We start from the raw sequence: 17,690 nt of genomic DNA on the forward strand, positions 1-17,690 counted from the left end.
AGAGAGGCAGATTTGGTAGGGGAAAAATGAGGAAATTAGAAGTTCAGTCTTGGCCACAGTAGATTAGTAAAATCTACCTAAAATATCCAGGTAGTGCCAAGTGGACAACTGGATATACAAGTGTGGAGCTCAGGGCACTGAACAGAGCTGTGGGTATGGAGAAGGAGTTATCAAGACATGGATGGTGAGAAGAAAACAAGCTTCATATATTGTTTAGAAATTATTCTTTTAGAATCACAAATATACTTTCCTCAGATAAACTCTACAACAAGAAAGCCAAAACAAAGGTCTTTAATGGTTCCTGACTAGAAGCTGGGTTTATGAATTTATGTAGAAACAGAGTCATGGGACAAAGTGAGTGAAGTCATTAACAGGGCTGGTGGGCACATGACTGCTTAGGTATATAAATTCTATCTCCTACCCAAACATATTCTAATATATATAATTTCTTATAACAGATATATAGTGAATAAATGGAATTCTCCAGAACAAATACGTAAAACAAGCTTTGCAGTTACCATAGCCTCGAGGTTAAAGATTGTAGACCATAGATGATTACAATAAACCCGTATAATAAGGAAGGGAAATATTCCAGGCGAATTCTTTACCTTCTCAGCAAGCAACCCAGGCAGAAATTTAGTTTCACAGGGAGAAAAGCAAGTATTTATAGATCTAACTTTAACAAGATTTTTAACCCACCTGGCTAATACACTTGATGCTTTGTGCCTTTATGGTGCATGGTGCGTGCAAAGTCACTTCAGTCCCCTTTCTTTGCAACCCTATGGACTGCATCCTGCCAGGCTCCTCCATCCATGGGATTCTCCAGGCAAGAATATTGGCGTGGGTTGCCGTGCCCTCCTCCAGGGGATCTTCCAGACCCAGGGATCAAACTCACTTTTCTAATGTGTCCTGTGTTGGCAAGAGGGCTCTTTACCACTAGCACCACCTGGGAAGCCCCATGCCTTCATGGTAACTACTTCTAAATATTCTCACACCTTATCCCTTATGTTCAGAGCAAAGGATAAGGAGTAACTCGATGCTTTGCCTTCTCAGATACACTTGTGTCAACAATCTTCCTTCCTCTCAAAATTTCCCATTAAGTACTATTTCTCATTATATTCCCTGGCCTACCATTTCAATACCATGTGTGAGCCAAGGTTTTCTCAAAGTACTCTGGGCTATGCCCAACTTCTCCTTTCACTATGGACTGGATGAAATTGCCTTGAGAACAGTACAGTCATACAAGGGGGGAAGCTCTGGAGCTTGGCCACAGGGATATTCAACATTAGGGATCCAGTTGAGGTGAGCGACACAGTGAGCGAGACTGAAAAGAGTGAAGTCGGAGGCATATTAGGAAAGTGTGGTATCAGAAAAACTGCTCTGGGCATTTGCTGTTTTTGCTGTCCCAGAGTCAGTCCATTTCTTGTGGTAAAGTGAAAAGTGAAAGTGAAGTCGCTTAGTTGTGTCTGACTCTTTGCGACCCCATGGACTGTAGCCTACCAGGCTCCTCCGTCCATTGGATTTTCCAGGCAATAGTCCTGGAGTGGATTGCCATTTCCTTCTCCTCAGGGGATCTTCCCAACCCAGGGATCGAACCCAGGTCTCCCACATTGTAGACAGACGCTGTTATCGTCTGAGCCACCAGGGAACTCCCTTTCTTGTGATAATAGGACCTCAGATATGTTTTAGGGGAACCACCCTTTCCTCTACCACATGGGATTGGGGTGAACCCAGCTGTCTCTTAGGTGGAGCATTTAACCCCAGCCTGAGCCAATCAATGCCTTCCATCCCCTGGCCATAGTGGTTGGTTCAGGAATGGACACTGAGCCTAGGATAAGACAACAGGACCAATTACTGCTAATCCCAGGACTTCCTGGCTAAGGCATAATTTTTCTTGCCAGAGTTCAACATAATTAAATAAGAGAGTGGAGTTTATGGCAGCCATCTTGTCAGTATGAGGGGAGAATATGTTTGAGAATGGAGCCAATTTGGAGAAAATGGAACCAAGAAATACATACAAAGAAAGCAGCCTTAGTAACTCTATCTGAACTCCTGAATCAGACCATGTCTAAAACCAGCATCACCAGGACAGTGATTATGTTACTGCTGCTGCTAAGTCGCTTCAGTCATGTCCGACTCCATGCAACCCCAGAGACAACAGCCCACCAGGCTCCTGCATCCCTGGGATTCTCTAGGCAAGAACACTGGAGTGGGTTGCTATTGCCTTCTCCAATGCATGAAAGTGAAAAGTCAAAGTGAAGTCGCTCAGTCATGTCCGACTCTTAGTGACCCCATGGATGGCAGCCTACAAGGCTCCTCCGTCCATGGGACTCTCCAGGCAAGAGTGCTGGAGTGGGGTGCCATTGCCTTCTCCAACAGTGATTATACGAGCCAATAAATTATCGTTTAGCTTTGTCACAGCTCTCACCAGCAATTAAGTCTTAACTAATGGAGAAAGCAAGAGACAAGACACTTCAAGGAGTACTGAACTGCAATACAATAAGAGGTTTAAATCAAGTCAGAAAACTTGTCAAGTCCAGAGAATCTGGCAACTTGGTGGCTATCAAGAGCCTTGACAAGATCAGTTTTGGTGCAGTGGCACATTGGAAACTAGCTCCGGGTGGCTCTGTGGAATATCCTCCAAGAATGTGTATTATCAGTCACAGCTTCTAGTGGATAAAATGGAGCAGAAGGAGCCCTGGACGGAGAACCAGGAGATCTGGACCTCAGCTATGGCAGCCACTAACCAGCTGTGTCTCCTTGGGCAACCTGCTCACTTAATCTCTGGGGTGTAACAGCTGCCTCATCTATCAAGTGATTACCCCTGCTTCATACCCAGGGTCCCTCTAGCTCTAAAACTCTCAGTATTTCTAAATTTCTCAGTATTTTGTTGAAATTCAGCACACTTGTTCTGTTCTGAAACTTAGTGGAAGAACAAGTCATCCAAACATACCCAGGTTCCATTAGCATTCTCTCCAATGCTGCTAAGCTAAATTCTCCTTGGTTGCTGTCTATTTCATAATATCATTTCACTGAAAGTCACATCACGGATGTGGTTGGCTTGGGCAGAGCACTGGGGTGTGTTCCCTGCCTCCGGAATACTAGAGTCTCTTCTCTGTGACCATACACAGCTGACACTGTACTCACATGTCCTGTTTGGGGTTGTCCACTCTGCTTCTGTGGTGGCTCAGATGGTAAAGCGTCTGCCTACAATGCGGGAGACCCGGGTTCAATCCCTGGGTTGGGAAGATCCCCTGGAGAAGGAAATGGCAACCCACTCCAGTATCCTTGCCTGGAAAATCCCATGGACGGAAGAGCCTGGTAGGCTACAGTCCATGGGGTCACAAAGAGTCGAACATGACTGAGTGACTTTCTTTCTTTCTTTACTCTGCTTCTATTCTCATCGTTGGTCTCATATAGAAGACACAATTTATGGCTCCATAATATCTGGCCAGGGGAGTTTCATAGGCCTTTTGAACCTCTAAAAGGAAAAAATACTGGCAAAGTCTTCCGCTCTTCGGGCTTCCCTAGAAGCTCAGTTGGTAAAGAATCTGCCTGCAATGCAGGAGATTCTGGTTCCATTCCTGGGTCAGGAAGATCTGGTGGAGAAGGGACAGGCTACCCACTCTAGTATTCTTGGGCTTCCTTTGTGGCTCAGCTGGTAAAGAATCCACCTGCAATGTGGGAGACTTGGGTTCGATCCCTGGGTTGGGAAGATCCCCTGGAGAAGGGAAAGGCTGCCCACTCCAGTATTTTGGCCTGGAGAATTTCATCGACTGTATAGTCCATGGGGCTGCAAAGAGTCGGACACGACTGAGCGAATTTCACTTTCACTTTTCCTTTCTTGATTTCATGCCATGGGCCTGCCCCATTGCAAACCGAACATTGTCCAGGAAGCAAAACAGGCAACAAAGGTCAGTGGCTATTAAAAGGCATTCTTATTTAGCTCAATCAGGAACAGGATAGGAGAGGTTAAGTTTTCAACAGAGTAACATACCGTATATATCAGCACTAACAATGAGGTTTTGTTTCCCTGAGTCAGCTTTAAAAATAATGTTGACTTTTATGGTCGATACATTATAGATCACCATATTTATGTCAGAACATATTGGCATGAAAATAAATCAATGAAAATATTAATACGTGAGCCTTGTGTTTAAATGAAACCCCTTGCAACTCCACACCTTCCCCTCATATTTCACTATGGCACTTTCTGAGCCCTCACCTCTGACATGTTTTACTGAACATGACATCGAGGCCTGATTTTACTCTCTGCGACTCCTGTTTTTCATACGCCTTGCATATAATGTTCAAAAAATATCCAGTTGGCTCTTTTACCATAAACATACATATCTGCATTCCATCATTAATAGGACTGTCAATTCAAATATATAGTTTATGCACGAACAAAATATTTCTGAGTCAAATCTCTGACTGGTATACTATTAATAAATGAAACTCTCTGTGTTGGAGACCACCTTCAAATATTACGTTTGCTATCGACAATCACTTTTAAGAGTCATGGTAAGTTTCTGTTATAAATATGCATTTTAGAAAGCAAGTTCACAATATAGACATTATTAAAGAAAATTGGGTTTAGTGAAAAAGAAAATCCATTCTCTTAAGTGTATCTTTTCTTCTAACACTCTTCTGTACTGACAGAACATGCCAAGTGCCAGCTGCTCACAGCCCTCTTCTGAGGGGGAATCATCTTTCTCAAAGCCTCCCCAGAAACAGCAACCATTGGTGTGTATCCATCAAGTGTGGCCTGCTCCTACTCCATGATCGCATCCCAGCAGCCCCTGGGCACCATGAAGGAGCCACCCAGGCAGCCAGCAGGTGTGCAGACCCACAGCGTGCCAGAGGCCTGGTGTGGCAGTCCTATCCAAACAGGAATAATGGTGACCACCTGGGCCAATCAGAGTCTCTTGAGGAAAATTCCCATGTTTCCATGGGCAGAGTTAGCCATCTGCAGCAGTGATGGAAGGCAAAGGAAGCCCGGAGGGAAAGCTGAGTCAGAGGAAGCAAGGAGGAAGCAGGAACTGAACAGAAAAGCAACAAAATAGAGGAAAAAAAGAAAAGGGTGAAGGTGTCGGTTAGAGCAGCAGAAAAAGAGGTCACTAGGGGTAGTCGTCGGAGAAGGCAATGGCACCCCACTCCAGCACTCTTGCCTGGCAAATCCCATGGACAAAGGGGCCTGGTGGGCTGCAGTCCATGGGGTCGCTAGGAGTCAGACACGACTGAGCGACTTCACTTTATTTTTTCACTTTCATGCATTGGAGAAGGAAATGGCAACCTGCTCCAGTGTTCTTGCCTGGAGAATCCCAGGGATGGGGGAGCCTGGTGGGCTGCCGTCTATGGGGTCGCACAGAGTCAGACACGACTGAAGTGACTTAGCAGCAGCAGTAGGGGTAGTCATCAGGTCCCCTCTCATATTTAATTCACTAGCTCCTCCCCAATATTTAGGACTTCCCTGGTGGCTCAGACAGTAAAGCGTCTGCCTATGATGCGGGAGACCTGGGTTCGATCCCTAGATCGGGAAGATACCCTGGAGAAGGAAATGGCAACCCACCCCTGTACTCTTGCTTGGAAAATCCCATGGACAGAGGATCCTGGTAGGCTATGGTCCATGGGGTCGCAAAGAGTCAGACATGACTGAGCCACTTCACTTTCACTTTCCCCAATAATTAATTCACCAAAAACTCACATTCATTTTGCTCCTAAATATCCACTGAATACACCCAGAGCTCTCTGGGTGAGGGTGTACACCCTCACCACTCAGGTCAAAGCTACCATGATGTCCCTCTTGGACTAGAGCAAACACCCTCCACCTGTCTCCAATGCTCCCCGCTCTCCACTCTGTGCTGCTGCTGCTAAGTCACTTCAGTCCTGTCTGACTCTGTGTGACCCCATAGATGGCAGCCCACCAGGCTCCTCCGTCCATGGGATTTTCCAGGCAAGAATACTGGAGTGGGGTGCCATCTCCTTCTCTGTCTCCACTCTCTACACATCATCTAATCCAGTCATGCCATTCTGTGTTTCTTAGACACACACACACACACACACACAAACATTAAACCCTTCAGTAGGAAAAATCAATTAGATCTAAATGGGGATGGCTTTCATATGCTAATTGGAGAAGTCCAGGAAAGCTGGAGTAGGAATACAAAGACTTATAACATGAGTAACAGAAAACATTTTTATCCAAAATACGTAAAGAACTCCTAAAACGCAGTAACAAAAGGACAGACAACTCAATAGGAAAAAAAAAATGACCAAGAAGAAATTACAAGAATCACTTCACACAAAGAAGCAGGTCCAGATGCAGCAGGAGCCCCTCTCCCACATAGAAGCAGCACAGAGCATGTGGGGAGGAAGAACACCTCATAGGCAAAAAAAAAATAGGGTTCAGTGAGAAAGTCTTATGCCAGAGGGTAAGAGTGGACAAAGGCAGGTCCTTCTTTCACCAGGTCACTCCCCTTGTCCCTCACCCCTGCTCCCTGGAGTTGCTCTCCCAAACACGAAGGTACCACATCCTCCTCCTTCTCCCTTCTCTTGCCCAGAGTCCAGAGCCATTGCGGATTCCTCCCTCCACACCCCCCACCCCGCCCTAGCAACACCCTAGCAACAGGAAAGGCTCCGACAGTGGACCGCACATCCATCAGCCTGTTAGTGCTGTAAACGGCCCTTTAGGGAAGCTGTAAGAGGAGCCTGATGCCTGAGGGTAAGAGTGAATGAAGGCAGGGTCCCGAGATACAAGTTCTCTACTCAGCCGATGCCTTGGGCAACTTTACCACTAGTTCTTGAGCCGCAGGCTCTGCCACTGATCTCCTCTCTTGCCCCAAACCAAAGCAGCTTTCTACATTTCTGCACACAGCACATAGGCAAAGACTCAGTCGTGATGCGTTTAAAGATCTTTGATGCCAGATGAAACGAAAAGGTAAAAGTTTCCTAAAGATCTCCTTTCAGGGTCATGACTCCAGAGGAAATGATGGACTTCCAGAGCCACAGGACTTTATAGCTATTTTTATTGCATCATTAATGTAAAAAAAAAAAAAATCTGATTTCAAAGTCATTGACGGGGTGGTATTACCCTTTTGTATTTTTACTTCTTCAGTGGTGATTATTTTTCCAGACAGTAACATCAGTTTCAGAGCAGCCACCTTCTCTGTTGTGACAATACAATGTCAGAACAATGCTTCCCAATCACTCCCTGTGTTTACACTAATTTGAAGCTGCCAATTTTGTCAGATCCTTGTCAATAGAAAACAAAAATGTGCAAGCTGCTATATAATTATTGAAATTAAGTACTCACCGTCTCTAGATATTCTTCTAAATTATTTAAAGGATCCAATTTGCTTTTCCTTGTGAAAAAATAAAAGCCCTTGCCTTCTTATGTTTGTGGACAATTCACACATGGAAAAGAGATCTAGGTACACAGCAGGCACAAGCCCACACTGCAAAAATATAATACAAAATTATTAAAAGGCTAATCAGCACCTTTTATCTTAAGACTCAAGGTATAGTTTAAAACTGGGTTGCTATCTAGGTCTCATACTTGAGGTTTTCTTCAAGATTTTTTTCTTTTTTGATGACCATTTTTTAAAGTCTTTATTGAATTTGTCACAATATTATTTCCGTTTAATGTTTTGATTTTTTGGCCATGAGGCATGTAGTATCATAACTCCCTGACCAGGGATGGAACCTGCACCCCCTGAATTGAAAGGTGAAGTCTTAACCACTGGACTACTACGGAAGTCCCTTGAAAGTTTTTTAAAACTCAGATCTGTCTTCTCTCTCTTTACCATTATCTCCAGATCATGTTTTTTGAGCTAGGGTTCTGCAATGCAGGAGACCTGGGTTCAATCTCTGGGTCAGAAAGATCCCCTAGAGAAGGAAATGGCAACCCATTCCAGTATGCTTGCCTGGAGAATTCCATGGACAGAGGAGCCTGGTGGGCTACAGTCCATGGGGTCGCACAGAGTCAGACATGACTGAGTGAGTAACACTTATACTCTGTCACCTATAAAAGGCACTACTTCTAGTGACTTCAGGGATGACCTGCTTTTCTATTTCCCTTCTTTCTTTATTATGTGATTAGGTGGGTGAGATGGGGGAAGGTAGCTTTAAAAAAAAAGAAACCCTCTGGAAACCTGGGAATTTGCTATCTCTACTTTGAAAAGGAAGCCCAGGCTTTCCCCAAAACATCAGAGATAGGACTTCCACTGCACCTCAGTTTGCTCAGCTGTAAAATGGTGAAAACTCAACATTCAAAAAACTAAGATCATGGCATCCGGTCTTATCACTTCATGGCAAATAGATAGGGAAACAATGGAAACAGTGACAGACTTTATTTTCTTGGGCTCCAAAATCACTGCAGATGGTGAAGAACTGACTCACTGGAAAAGACCCTAATGCTGGGAAAGACTGAAGACAGGAGGAGAAGGGGACAACAGAGGATGAGATGGTTGGATGGCATCACCAACTTGATGGATATGAGTTTAAGCAAGCTCCGGGAGTTGGTGATGAACAGGGAAGCCTGGTGTGTTGCAGTCCATGGGGTTGCAAAGAGTCGGACATGACTGAGTGACTGAACTGAACCAAACTGAAAATGGGGGAATTAATTCCGGCCAAGCCTATCTCACAAGATCTTTTTATAACTCAATCTCAGCAAGGCTGCTTTCAGCTGATTGCAACACACCATTTTATTGTGGAAACCTAACATAGTAACTTCAGATAAAAGACCAGTAGGAGGTGGTTTAGCAGGTGGGATTTTCTGTATGTCCTCAATGAATTATATCCATGCACAACTACTAGGCCTGGACCTAAAACCAATCCCAATACCTGCTTTCATTTGGAGGGAAAAAATTATAAACTGTCTGTCAGTCTTCATCGCCACCTAGTGGTTCATTGGCCAAATAACACCAAACTATCTAGTGGATTTGAAACACAGGAAAAGTAATTCAAACTACTAACTCCTGTAATCCACCATCTAATTAAATGTACCTTGGGGCCCCATTTTGAAAACTTATTGAAAGACAAATTATGTTGTGAATATGAAAAATAAATTTCTAATTCATCTTTATAAATTAAGAAATCTTTATAAATTAAGTAGTGCATACACTACATTAGCTTTTATTTGGTTGCACCATGCAGCATGTGGCATCTTAGTTCCCCAACAGTGGATCAAACCGCCGCCCCCTTCAGTGGAAGCACAGAGTCTTAACCACTGGGCCACCAGGGAAGTTCCCCACAGCAGCTTTTTGAGAAACGGCCATACTATTTTGCACACCATTGTGGGAGGGGCATCATAGGGGTGGAGAGCGGGAGGGAGAAACTACGGGGTGTAAGACAAGCTCAGGGATCTACTCTACAACACGGGGAACACAGCCAGTATGTGGAACTCTTAATGGAGTGTAACCTTTTAAAATTGTATTAAAAATAAAAATCCTAAAGAAATGCATCTATTTATCAAGTTTTTCAGAGTAACTTGTAAAAACAAATTTACTGTCTGAAAGCACTTATAAGACTCTGTTAAGTAGCTCCACTTCTCTAAGAAAGGTCTCTAGATAGAGGTAAAATATTAAAATCAATGTATAGATTAAACACATGTAGAATACAAGAGTGGCATTCAAAAACGGAAAAAAGAAATGTCCACTTCTTTGGCCCAAAAATTTTTTTAAGGGAGATTTTATTTTCCCACTTCAACAACCATTCCTCCACAACTGAAAGCAGTAATACTTCATTGTTATTCAAATTTATTCATAACTTTTCCCTTTTCTGAACTCTTGAAGTACGTGTCTTATAGATACTTGTTAAAGGAGAAAGAAGAGCCCTTTCTTCATCTGGGCTGAGTCATTTCTCTGGGTAGTGGTAACTATTTCAACCATGAAAATGTTAAAAACTTCCCTATTCCCATGGAAGAAGAAGAACTAAAGAGCCTCTTGATGAAAGTGAAAGAGGAGAATGAAAAAGTTGGCTTAAAATTCAGCATTCAGAAAACTAAGATCATGGCACCTGGTCCCATCAGTTCAGTTCAGTCGCTCAGTCGCGTCCAAGTCTTTGCGACCCCATGAATTGCAGCACGCCAGGCCTCCCTGTCCATCACCAACTCCCAGAGTTCACCCAAACTCATGTCCATTGAGTCGGTGATGCCATCCAGCCATCTCATCCTCTGTCGTCCCCTTCTCCTCCTGCCCTCAATCCCTCCCAGCATCAGAGTCTTTTTCAATGAGTCACTTCTTGGCATGAGGTGGCCAAAGTACTGGAGTTTCAGCTTTAGCATCAGTCCTTCCAAAGAACACCCAGGACTGATCTCCTTCAGAATGGACTGGTTGGATCTCCTTGCAGTCCAAGGGACTCTCAAGAGTCTTCTCTTTTGCTGTCTTGCACACAGGGTCATCGTTACCACCTTTCTAATTAAAATAAATAAATTTATATTAAAAAAAAAAAAAGAGTCTTCTCCAACACCACAGTTCAAAAGCATCAATTCTTCAGTGCTCAGCTTTCTTCACAGTCCAACTCTCACATCCATACATGACCACTGGAAAAACCACAGCCTTGACTAGACGGACCTTTATTGGCAAAGTAATGTCTCTGCTTTTCAATACACTATCTAGGTTGCTCATAACTTTCCTCCCAAGGAGTAAGCATCTTTTAATTTCATGGCTGCAATCACCATCTGTAGTGATTTTGGAGGCCCCCCCCCAAAAAAAGTCTGACACTGTTTCCACTGTTTCCCCAGATGCCATGATCTTCGTTTTCTGAATGCTGAGCTTTAAGCCAACTTTTTCACTCTCCTCTTTCACTTTCATCAAGAGGCTTTTTAGTTCCTCTTCACTTTCTGCCATAACGGTGGTGTCATCTGCATACTGATATTTTCCCCGGCAATCTTGATTCCAGCTTGTGCTTCTTCCAGTCCAGTGTTTCTCATGATGTACTCTGCATAAGCAGGGTAACAATATACAGCCTTGACATACTCCTTTTCCTATTTGGAACCAGTCTGTTGTTCCATGTCCAGTTCTAACTGTTGCTTCCTGACCTGCATACAGGTTTCTCAAGAGGCCGGTCAGGTGGTCTGGTATTCCCATCTCTTTCACAATTTTCCACAGTTTATTGTGATCCACATAGTCAAAGGCTTTGGCATAGTCAATAACGCAAAAATAGATGTATTTCTGGAACTCTCTTGCTTTTTCCATGATCCAGCAGATTTGATCCAACAAATTTGATCTCTGGTTCCTCTGCCTTTTCTAAAACCAGAATAAACATCTGGAAGTTCATGGTTCACATATTGCTGAAGCCTGGCTTGGAATTTTGAGCATTACTTTACTAGCGTGTGAGATGAGTGCAATTGTGCAGTAGTTTGAGCATTCTTTGGCATTGCCTTTCTTTGGGATTGGAATATCACTTTATGGAAAATAGATGGGGAAACAATGGGAACAATGACAGATTTTATTATTTTAGCTCCAAAATCACTGAAGATGGTGACTGCAGCCATGAAAATAAAAGACACTTGCTCCTTGGAAGAAAAGCTATGATCAACATAGACAGCATATTAAAAAGCAGAGACATTACTTTGCCAACAAAGGTCCATCTAGCCAAAGTTATGGTTTTTCCAGTAGGCATGTATGGATGTGAGAGTTTGACTATAAAGAAAGTTGAGCGCCAAAGAATTGATGCTTTTGAACTGTGGTGTTGGAGAAGACTCTTGAGAGTCCCTTGGACTACAAGGAGATCCAACCAGTCAATCCTAAAGGAAATCAGTCCTGAATATTCATTGAAAGGACTGATGCTGAAGCTGAAACTCCAATACTTTGGCCACCTGATGCAAAGAACTGACTCATTGGAAAAGACCCTGATGCTGGGAAAGATTGAAGGCAGGAGGAGAAGGGGACAACAGAGGATGAGATGGTTGGATGGCATCACAGACTTGACGGACGTAAGTTTGAGCAAGCTCCGGGAGTTAGTGATGGACAGGGAAGCCTGGCATGCTGCAGTCCATAGGGTCACAAAGAGTTGGACAAGACTGAGCAACTGGACTGACTGATTCCCATGGAAATATATCCATCATGGTACTCAGAGGTCATTGCTCCATGGATGATTACCCAAGGCTCCTGTTTAGCAGGGAGCCAGAAACAGGACCAGGCTCTTGGAGACTCACAATGGGAAGAACTCTGGGCTGAAGACCTGGGACCCATCTAACCCATTCAGGATGATCACTTCATTATTTCCTCAAGGCCCTTATCCCCACTGAGTCCAACAGTGAAACAAATTCCAACCCTAATCATATCAGTCTTTTTGAAAGGTCTTGAAGAAATGGCGACAAAGAGGAGAAAACGCATGACACACTCACTTTTTAGAAGTGAGGGTGTCTCTTCTCCTGAGAATTTCATTCATCATGAAAACTGTCCCCCAAATTCTCTTCCACAAAACCCCAGCCTGTTTCTCTTCAATTCTAGGTCTTTCCACTTTTGCTATGAACAGCTGCATAGCCCTTCAATGCTGCTTCCCAATGAATGGAAGAAGCTAGTTCTAGAGAGACAGGAGAAAAGTCAGGGGATTGCAGAGGCTAGAAAAGCGGCTTCAAGAAGGAGGTGCTCAACATCATCCCAGATTTTGGCTAGTGAATTAACCCATTATAGTCTGAATTTTGCTCCTTCCTTTCTCCATGATAGCAGCCTACATGATGCACTGGTCCAAACATTGTGTAGTTCTCTTACCGGATGCCTTGACTAAGGATGGTCAGCCTCTCACTTAAACAGCTGTCCCTCCAGACTGAGTAAGGGCTTTCCAGGTGGTGCTGGTGGTAAAGACCCCACCTGCCAATGCAGGTAGACATAGAGACATGGGTTCAATCCCTGGGTTGGGAAGATCCCCTGGAGGAGGACGTGGCAACCCACTCCAGTATTCCTGCCTGGAGAATCCTCATGGACAGAGAAGCCTGGTGGGACACAGGGACACAAAGAGTCAAAAAGACTGAAGCGACTGAGCACACACATATGAATTTGTAGGTGACACATTTCAGACCACAGCAGAAGGTCATAGCCAGAAAGAAAAGTGACCTTGTCTGTTATGAAGTGGTAATGCCAGACTCACCCGCTCACCCTCCTACATAAGCCAAAGAGCTTAGTCAGAGCAACGTAGTCTCTAGGAGGAGGAAAAGGAATGGTGGGAACAGAACCAGAACCTGTTGGGTCACCCCCTTATGACACACTGTGTGCCTTTCTTCCAGCTGATTCTCCCAGCAACCTCACCAGGTTACAGCTGTGAAGACCGTGGCTCAGAGAGAGAAGATGACTTGCTCCTTCACACTGTACTCACAGTCCCTGCCGAGCTGGGATTGGAGGGCTTCTTACCACAGTCGTGAGGGGGCAGAAGCCCACAGCCCGCCTCAGGAGCAAGCCCTCCACACTGGAGGGCCTAGCCAGCCCTGCAGGGGTGTCTCCTCTGACTCCAGGCTTCCTCACAGTAAAATAGAGCTAGTGCTTCATCCGCAAGGTTGCTCAGAAGACTAAACGAAATCACAGTGTGAACCGGCAGGCCCAAGCCAGCACTGAACCAGGCCGGTGCCACTCCTCAGCATCCCCCTGAGAGCCCACACCGCGCTGGGAAGGCAGCTTTGCTGAAAGTAACTAAGCATTGGCCAGCCCTCCATGTGGAAGATGATAGAGGACAAAATGAATGAAAATATCGTTCTTTCTATGAATACTCACCCAGCCAAAAAGCTTTGCTCCTCCAGTCAGGCGGATGTTAAAGTCAGTCAACAAGCCCCTTGCCTCAGAACATCATGTTAAAGTCAGTCAACAAGCCCCTTGCCTCAGAACATCGGTCCCAGCCTTCAAGCTTCAGGCTTCAGCTCAGGCACTGGCCTCCCCCACCCCTGCAACTCCAGCCTCAGGTATACTCTCAACTCCTCCTCTGGCTCACACCCCATGTCCAATGGGTCCCATTGTGCCTGCCTCAGCAGTGCCTCTGGGTCAGGTCCTCTCTCCTCATCAACCCACATGGCCTCGCTGGGGTCCCGAGCATCTCTCACCTGCAGGCACTGCCTGGGCCCCCTTACAGTCTGACTGCTCCAGGCTCGCTTCTGGGCTGCTGCCGGGCCTTCCTCCCACACTGCCTTACCCGTCACTGTCCTGCTTAAGCACATCCACCCTTCTTAACGCATCCTGGGAGTTCCGCCCCCACACAGGTCATCCCGCCATGCCAGGACTCTTCAGCTCTGTCTCCGTGCATGTGCTATGCCTCCAACCCCATCCCTCAAATGCCCTTCACCCTTCTTTCCCAGCAAGCTCCTCTCGGTTCTCCCAAGCAGCTCCCGTGGCACCCAACCCAAGCCTTCACTCGACTCCCTCAGCACCCTGCTGGTTTTTGCAGCGCTCGGTGACCATTTCCCACAATGCAATGCAATCAGCTGTATCTGCTTGTCTTCCCCACCAGATTATGAGAGCCTGGAGAGCAAGTGCTGTACCCATCTTTTCTCCATAGTGCCTGACCAACAGATGCTCCATAAGTGCTTGTTGACCGATAGAATGCACGAGGTCCCCGTTCCTTCTGCTGTGAGTAAAGACCTATATGTTACAGTTTACCCCCAAAGTACCCAATGTATGCTTTTCCCTCTTTCCCTGTATTAACTTGTCTTTCTGAAGATGAACCCCTAGAAATCAACTTCTTGGAAAGTTCAGGCTTCATCTCAGGCACCCCTGTAGGTCTTGTGCTGGCTGATTTCCCAATGCATCGGGCTCCACACACAGCTGCCTCAGCTCTGTGGCTCTGCCTGTTGGATCTGCTTTGTCAGCAGGGATGAGGGTAAGAAAGAAGCTGCACCTGGCTTCACAGCTCAGATGTGTTTTCTTGGATGTCCGGGATGCTGGGGTGTTTAACAAGCAAATCAGCCTCGGGATTCAAATACGCAGTTAATAAATCTTGAAAGAGATACAAATCAAAATCCTCTCACAGAGCCTGTAGGCAAAACCCATGCTTTCCCTAATCCTCCCTAACCCCCAAGGATCGCTTTCCACTCCCACCAAGGCATGTGGGTGGGGTTAGGGCCAGGTTGCAGGAAATAATGCCCTCTACGGATGCACCATCATCTTGGGCTGGAAGAGGTCCTTTTGGAGGTTTCCTAACTCTATGCAAAGTAGTCTAGCCAAAGAACAAGTCACAGCGCTGGAGGTGGTATGCCCTGCTTAAATGACAGCAGCACCTTTTCCTGCCACATGTGTATCCGAGCTTCCTATCAACCCAGCCTGGACCCAAGAGCACACAAGTCAGGGTAAGGGAGGCCCTGTGGACCTGGTAAGTTGAAAAGCCCTCCTTTAAAATCTGCTTTGCCCTTGGTGTAAGCTTTTTTTTTTTTTTTTACTAGCACTGGTCTCTCTCAAACAAGGACTCTGACCAGACTTCAGGAGTTAATGCCAAGTCAAGGCAGAAACTAACACTCAGCTGAGGCCGTGATGCTCTGCTAGCCACTCCGTTTCCTCCGAGGGGAAGGAGAAGCAGGAAGAGCTGTGCTCCCCTGGGGAGATGGAGAAGCTGGACACCAATATCTCAGAGGAAGTAAGATCCTGCCATCTCTCAGAGCACTACAAGCAAGTCTACCTCTCCCTGACCTACAGCATCATCTTTGTGCTGGGGCTGCCCCTGAATGGCGCCGTCCTGTGGCTCTCCTGGCGCCAAACCAAGCGCTGGAGCTGTGCCACCATCTACCTGGCGAACCTGATGGTGGCAGATCTGCTGTATATTTCGACGCTGCCCTTCCTCATCGTCACCTACTCTCTGGAGGACACCTGGCCTTTCGGGGAGCTGCTCTGCAAGCTGGTGCGCTTCCTGTTCTATGCCAACCTCTACAGCAGCGTCCTGCTGCTGACCTGCATCTCTGTGCACCGCTTCCTGGGTGTGTGCCACCCACTGCGCTCCCTGCCCTACCGGACCCGCCGGCACGCCCTGCTGGGCGCCACCGCCACGTGGGCTCTGGTGGTCATCCAGCTGCTGCCCACCCTGATCTTCTCTCACACAGACGACATCGACGGCCAGATGATCTGCTACGACACGACCAGTGTGGATCACTTTGACAAGTTTTTCGTCTACAGCATGGTCCTGATGTTGTCCAGCTTTGTCCTGCCCTCCTTGGTTATCTTGGTGTGCTACTCACTGATGGTCAGGAGCCTGGCCACACCAGTGGAGACCCTCACGAGGGTGGGTGGCGCAACCCGGGCCAAGTCCATCCGGACCATCTTGCTGGTGTGTGGCCTCTTCGCCCTCTGCTTCGTGCCCTTCCACATCTCGCGCTCCCTCTACTTCACACTCCGCTTCCTGTCCTCAGGCAACTGCCAGCTCCTGACAGTGGTCAGCCTGGCCTACAAGGTATGGAGGCCTCTGGTGAGCCTGAGCAGCTGCCTCAACCCAGTCCTCTACTTTCTGTCAGGTGGGAACAGAGTCAGGCTCTTCCAGGAACTGGGGCACAACAAGGTGGGTGAGCACCCAGCTGGAGCCAAGGGACAGAGACTCTGGGCTGTCTCTTGCCCACCTAGGGGTGGGCAGGTCTGGGTCCTGCCAAGATGAAGTTCAGGGGGAAAGCTCCAAGATGCTGACAATGACTTGTCTGAACAGAGTCACGAGCTAGTGGGAGAGAGACCCCCACTAGGGCTCCTAGTGGTGTCCTAAAAGGATTTTAATTTTGATGCTAAGTGATTTTAAAATAAGAATATGGAAAGAGCTACCAACACAAAGGAAAACGTTCTTAATGAAGCTGACATTTATCTTTCATCATTCAGATTTCAGCTCACACGACACCTTCTCGTCACTCCTGCCACCCTAGCCAATGTTAACCTCTCTCCCCCGAAATCAATCTCTATTATATTTCCCGATTTGTTGTCATTATTGTAACACTTATTAGGACCTGGACTTGTTCGTTTACTTATTCATGGTCTCTTCCCCCTAGAATGGAGGCTCCAATAGGACAGGGACCTCATCTGAGTGCTGTCCCCTAACAGCAGCCTCCACAGCAGGGCCCAGCACACAGTGGAGCACAATAGGGGCTGAATGAAGAAGTGGGCAGCTGGCTGGATAGATGGAGCCCTTAATATGTAAGAGCACTTTATAAGAAATAACTCATTTAATCCTCCCAACAGTCCCTGGAGGCAGGAGCTATTGTTAGCCCCTCTGACAGATCAGGAAACTGAAGCACAGAGCTTAAAGTAGCTTATCCAAGGTCACCCAGCTGGAGAACGCCCAAATCATAGTACTGGACGGGAGCTTTGAACCTAGGCACTGGCTCTGAGGAACACAGCCCTAAGATTGAAGCAGATGGCCCAATCCCTATACTCATCAAGAGCTGGCTGAGTTTTCGTTGACAGTACCAGCTCACCTGTTTACATAACTGCTGTAACCTGAAGACAACTGTAGCGGTCCCCAACCTTTTTGGCATCAGAGACTGGTTTCATGGAAGTCAGTTTTTCCATGGAGCAGGGGTAGGAAGGGATGGTTTCAGGGTGATTCATGTGCATTTATTGTGCACTTTATTTCTATAACATCGGCTCTACCTCAGATCATCAGGCATTAGATTCTAGAGGTGGGGGACCCCCGGTACACAGGATGTGCTCTTTTACTATGCTTCTTAACCAGCGTTCTGATTAAGGTCAGAAAAGGCTCTGCAAGGTAAAGTGGCTGCAGAAATGATGATCCACCTT

General features: G+C 46.3%; 1 pseudogene; it reads left to right on the plus strand.

Annotated features, from left to right (window-relative positions):
• Positions 1-15,426: 15,426 nt before the first annotated feature.
• LOC102277813 (P2Y purinoceptor 3-like) lies at positions 15,427-16,865 on the plus strand (annotated as a pseudogene).
• The last annotated feature ends 825 nt before the right edge of the window (positions 16,866-17,690 follow it).

This window comes from Bos mutus, chromosome 1 (assembly GCF_027580195.1).
Source record: "Bos mutus isolate GX-2022 chromosome 1, NWIPB_WYAK_1.1, whole genome shotgun sequence".
Taxonomy (NCBI): Eukaryota; Metazoa; Chordata; class Mammalia; order Artiodactyla; family Bovidae; genus Bos; species Bos mutus.